Here is a 6,556-nt window from a genome sequence, read left to right as displayed (position 1 = left end):
ATTAGCCCCTATTAGTTATAACTACAATTTTGGAAGGAAATTGCGGGAGTTGACTCCACATGTAGTAACGGATGGGTTATTAGTTATTAGTATGTGTTGTTGCGCATGCACGCGCACACACACACACTCACTCACGCACTCACTCACTCACGCACTCGTCAATTCAAATCACCCCTGCACCGCGATGCGATACAACATTCCTCCACAGTGTATACTGTGAAGTTGTGAACGTGAACCCGTGGCACTGATGCAAGGTCCATGAACACACACACACACACACACAGTCACTGGCAGTGATGGGCAAGCTACTTGGAAAATGTAGTAAGCTACACTACCAGTTACTCTCTATTAAATATAGCTCAACTACAACGGAAGCTATCCCCAGAGAATTGGCTTGCCCACTTCCAACCCACGCCAGTTAGCCTGCATGTAGACCATGTGGGACCTACATGGGCTTGCCCACTTCCAACCCATGCAAGTTAGCCCACATGTAGACCATGTGGGACCTACATGGGCTTGCCCACTTCCAACCCATGCAAGCTAGCCCACATGTAGACCATGTGGGACCTACATGGGCTTGCCCACTTCCAACCCATGCAAGTTAGCCCACATGTAGAACATGTTGGAACTACATTGGCTTGCCCACTTCCAACCCATGCCCAGTTAGCCCACATGTAGACCACGTGGGACCCTCATAATTTGCCCAGTTCAAGCCCATGCCCACTTGGTACCCATGTATACCACATTGAAACCACATGGGACCCACGTTGGCGTGCTGGCTGGGAAGCTACATGGCAAAAGTAGCTAGCTACATGGACACTCCTTTGTTTACTTGCGCAAGCAGAGCGCGCAAGTAATAGTTTCGCCCAGTCTCTTTCGCCGTGACAGCCAACCCGCCATTTGATGTTCATGCCAAAAAACATCAAATCTGTGCCTGTTTTGCTGGGACCAGATTACACAAATGACCATATTTCTTACGTCATCATTGAGAGCTAGTCATACGTATACTATATACATAATCAGTAAAAAATAAAATAGCAAATTGTGCCTGATCTGCTGGGACCAGAGTACGTGGTGTGTATATGTATGACTAGCTCTCAATGATGACGTAAGAAATATGGTCATTTGTGTAATCTGGTCCCAGCAAAACAGGCACAGATTTGATAGTAGTGTTATAGGGTACTTTTGCTCCCTAGGGACCATATTCCCTCCCACCCTTTTTATTTAGGGGGGGGATTTTCATGGAGAAGGCGTTCCCTAGGGACATTATGGTTACCATTTCCGATGACGTCATTATATTGATTTTGCTGATTGGAGCTTCCGGTATCTGAGGATCTCATCAGATTGATCCTGTTTGGGTGGACTTTGCCAGTTTGTCAGTTTGAGTCAGCATATTGATTATCTACAAGACATAGCCATATGGTGGTAATGATTCTGTATGTGTGTCAACACCGTACATAGCATGTGTGTGTGGGCATATTGCACCCTCCCCCCCCCCCCCCCCTTCTTCTGAGCAGGGTGTGGGATTGGCATAATGGGACAGCATGGCCCCCCGACCCCCAACTCACGTCCAGCTCCAGAGACTAATGAGGTCTCACAGATCTATTGTTGGGAGTTAAGCTGTGTGTGGTGTGGTGTGTGTGTGTGTGTGTGTGTGTGTGTGTGTGTGTGTGTGTGTGTGTGTGTGCGTGCCTGCAATATTGATTATGTTTGCAAACGACCCCGTCTCATCCACCGTGCACCGACTTCCAGCTACTTCCCTCTGGTAGACGGTACAAACTAGGCATGCCACGGTATGAGATTTTACAGTACGGTACGATGCCGATATTGATAATCTATACCTCGGTATTCCAAGGTATTTATATTTATAAAAATAAAATAAAAAGATTACCCCCCTGACCTATGTCTAGTGACTACCTCCACATCGTTATAAGCCCTTCTTTGTTCCCCAACATGCATGCCTACACATATATATCGTTAGCCTCATAGGATAAATGCATAAGTCATTTTTTATGATTTTCGGATAATAAGGAAAAACACATTTTCTCGCAAGTATGTAAGAGTTTTTAATGCAGATTTTTACAATGGTTTCCTGAGGGGTTAACAAAATGTTTTTTACAAAAAGATAAACATGAGAGTCATTCCATAACAAAAAAAAGTGACTTAGGCCATTTTCAAGAAAATAATCTGTGACTTAGGCATTTTTTAATACATGTCTACTAAACACCTGGGGGTCTATTAGAGTGATGTTAACTCCATACTAAACACCTGGGGGTCTATTAGAGTAATGTTAACTCCATACTAAACACCTGGGGGTCTATTAGAGTGATGTTAACTCCATACTAAACACCTGGGGGTCTATTAGAGTGATGTTAACTCCATACTAAACACCTGGGGGTCTATTAGAGTGATGTTACCATACTAAACACCTGGGGGTCTATTAGAGTAATGTTAACTCCATACTAAACACCTGGGGGTCTATTAGAGTAATGTTAACTCCATACTAAACACCTGGGGGTCTATTAGAGTGATGTTAACTCCATACTAAACACCTGGGGGTCTATTAGAGTGATGTTAACTCCATACTAAACACCTGGGGGTCTATTAGAGTGATGTTAACTCCATACTAAACACCTGGGGGTCTATTAGAGTGATGTTAACTCCATACTAAACACTTGGGGGTCTATTAGAGTAATGTTAACTCCATACTAAACACCTGGGGGTCTGTTAGAGTAATGTTAACTCCATACAGAACACCTGGGGGTCTATTAGAGTGATGTTAACTCCATACTAAACACCTGGGGGTCTATTAGAGTAATGTTAACTCCATACTAAACACCTGGGGGTCTGTTAGAGTAATGTTAACTCCATACAGAACACCTGGGGGTCTATTAGAGTGATGTTAACTCCATACTAAACACCTGGGGGTCTATTAGAGTAATGTTAACTCCATACTAAACACCTGGGGGTCTATTAGAGTAATGTTAACTCCATACTAAACACCTGGGGGTCTGTTAGAGTAATGTTAACTCCATACAGAACACCTGGGGGTCTATTAGAGTGATGTTAACTCCATACTAAACACCTGGGGGTCTATTAGAGTAATGTTAACTCCATACTAAACACCTTGGGGTCTGTTAGAGTAATGTTAACTCCATACAGAACACCTGGGGGTCTATTAGAGTGATGTTAACTCCATACTAAACACCTGGGGGTCTGTTAGAGTAATGTTAACTCCATACTAAACACCTGGGGGTCTGTTAGAGTAATGTTAACTCCATACAGAACACCTGGGGGTCTATTAGAGTGATGTTAACTCCATACTAAACACCTGGGGGTCTATTAGAGTGATGTTAACTCCATACTAAACACCTGGGGGTCTGTTAGAGTAATGTTAACTCCATACAGAACACCTGGGGGTCTATTAGAGTAATGTTAACTCCATACTAAACACCTGGGAGTCTGTTAGAGTAATGTTAACTCCATACTAAACACCTGGGGGTCTGTTAGAGTAATGTTAACTCCATACAGAACACCTGGGGGTCTATTAGAGTGATGTTAACTCCATACTAAACACCTGGGGGTCTATTAGAGTGATGTTAACTCCATACTAAACACCTGGGGGTCTATTAGAGTGATGTTAACTCCATACTAAACACCTGGGGGTCTATTAGAGTAATGTTAACTCCATACTAAACACCTGGGGGTCTATTAGAGTAATGTTAACTCCATACTAAACACCTGGGGGTCTATTAGAGTGATGTTAACTCCATACTAACCACCTGGGGGTCTGTTAGAGTAATGTTAACTCCATACTAAACACCTGGGGGTCTGTTAGAGTAATGTTAACTACATACTAAACACCTGGGGGTCTATTAGAGTGATGTTAACTCCATACTAAACACCTGGGGTCTATTAGAGTAATGTTAACTCCATACAGAACACCTGGGGGTCTATTAGAGTAATGTTAACTCCATACTAAACACCTGGGGGTCTATTAGAGTAATGTTAACTCCATACTAAACACCTGGGGGTCTGTTAGAGTAATGTTAACTCCATACTAAACACCTGGGGGTCTATTAGAGTAACTGTTGTTTGCTGTGTATGCAATGTAAAAATGCCCAAGTCACACAAAGTGAGTTAGGCGGCAACGTAAAAATGCTCAAATCACACAAGTGACTTAGGCAGATCATCATTTTTGAAGATTGTGAGCTTTGTGATTGGCTGAGGACATAGGCGATGATCCAGAACGATGCAGCAGCCCCAGGAGATCACCTGTATGCAGAAATCTCAATTTCGCCAAAAAATGACTTAGGCATTTATCCTATGAGGCTAACGATATATATATATATATATATATATATATATATATCATAATATATGCCATGATTATGAATTGATTACCCTGGACCGAATGGAAACAAGACAGCAAGGACTTTTATCAGTGATCCCTTTGGATATGTGGTTGACTGTATCCTATACTGATTACACTTCTGCCAATAAAGTATTCAGTCAGTGAATCAATAGCTATTCCCCAGTCCCCATTGTATTTCACTGTACTATGGCTCCCCTTAATGGCCGTTTTGTACCCAGTATGGTGGAGCAGAGGTGATGCAATCTGCGCATGATCACAACTGTCAATGTGTGCCTCCGTGTTGACAGTCCACACTTAGTTACTACATATGGAAATATGGAATATACATTTGGATCTGGGTGTTTTTCAGCAACACTAACTCAAAGGTAGGAAGCAACTTTTCAATCTACTGCATCTGTGGGGTGAAAATATTTGTGTTAAGTGTTGTTGATGTTGTTGTAACTGTTTGTTTTTTACTGTTTGGTAAAGTTTTGCATGGTTCAGGTTGTCTTAAGGTTTTGTTTTAATGTATGACTTGGGGTATTTTTGGTGAGTGGTGATGTATTTTGTGACATTTGCATGGTTCACAGTGTCTTAAGGTTTTGTTTTAATGTATGACTTGGGTTATTTTTTGGTGAGTGGTGATGTATTTTGTGACATATGCACGGGTCATGATGTCTTAATGTTTTGGTTTAATGTATGACTTGGGTTATTTTTGGTATGTGGTGTGGTGTTTTGTGACATTTGCATGGTTCATGATGTCTTAAGGTTTTATTTTAATGTATGACGTGGGTTATTTTGGTACGTGGTGGCGTATTTTGTGACAATTGCATGGTTCAGGGTGTCTTAAGGTTTTGTTTTAATGTATGACTTAGTTGTGAAGAAATCCAAGGCTTCACACATCACATGCTTTAGAATCCCTAAATCATCCACACCAACGGCTAGTTGGATTGGAAAGCATTTCTCTTTCTCCATGATACTCTTAGGTCTTTCAACTGGGGTACCGCATTGAGATTTGTATCTTAGTAGCAACCATAAATTTGACCTAGAACAGTCAACGATGAAGCCCTCAGTGTCACCACGCGAGGGCATTTCAGAGCTCGCCCGTACAAATCGAGATGGTTTGATATAGCCAGGGTTTATCTTTGTATCCAATTGCAAATACTTACAGAACTCAAGAATAGGAGGGACCAATCGCTCAAATTCAGATGCATAGATGCATATGTAAGGCAACCGGTCTTCAAAGATACTGTAGCCTGGTTCCAATGTATAGAGTTCAATACATCGATGATTCTTGAGCGGAAAAAAAGACAGGCGAATTTTCCGGCCGTCAGATAAGGTCCAAACTTTCCTATTCTCATCTTGGTAGCAGGTAGAGTACATGTCGTCTTTCTTTCTTCACGGGCAGCTAGTGTCTCTGTTGTAGGATTACTCAGTTATGCACGGTTATTCTCCGTATTTAACAACATCCCCGGAGAGGTGGAGCCTAAAGAATAACTGCCATACTAATCATGGCCGACCTTTGAGGTCAAACAGGGTTTTTTATAGAGTACCGGATACGTTACACCCTCCCCAACATAAGAAGGAAGGATCATCACCAATGCATAATCCTAATTAGTTACAATAGTCGCAAAGTTTAGTATACTACCGCCGTAAGAACCTAACTAGAATCTAACACCGGTAATAGTGTAAATATATATATATATATATATGAAATAAAAACAACAATGAAGATATGTTGATTTTTGTTTTTGTTTTTATTACTGAGAAACATAGCACGTATTTACACAAGTATGTTACACATTACATTTAATAGACATGTTCAGTTCATTCCCATTCGCTTTGGGGTTTCAACCAGGTAGAGCTGGGTTTCAACCATCTAGTTTTTAGGTGAAGCAGACGCTGAGATCGTCGACATGCCTTGGGTGCAGACAGAGGGGAGGGTACGTCCTCATCACCAGAGTCTGCAGGGGATGGTGGTGGATTGGAGTAGTTCTCTGGTTCAGAGTTCGGTGCTCGGGAGGACGGGGTTGTAAGGGAGAGGTGTACAAATTCCGCATTTTCGGACAGTCCAGGAGTTTTCTTGCTCGTAGTCATGTCCAATGGTTCGATGCTAGCAAAATATTCCTCATCCGTATCGATTATTAACCCATCCGACTCGAAGTCCTGCTCATCAATTCTCGACATATGGTTACTTAGCAG

This window comes from Protomyctophum parallelum (assembly GCF_964188405.1).
Source record: "Protomyctophum parallelum genome assembly, chromosome: 4".
NCBI classification, from domain to species: domain Eukaryota; kingdom Metazoa; phylum Chordata; class Actinopteri; order Myctophiformes; family Myctophidae; genus Protomyctophum; species Protomyctophum parallelum.
The sequence above is the reverse complement of the archived record's forward strand: the minus strand, read 5'-3'. Positions refer to the sequence as shown.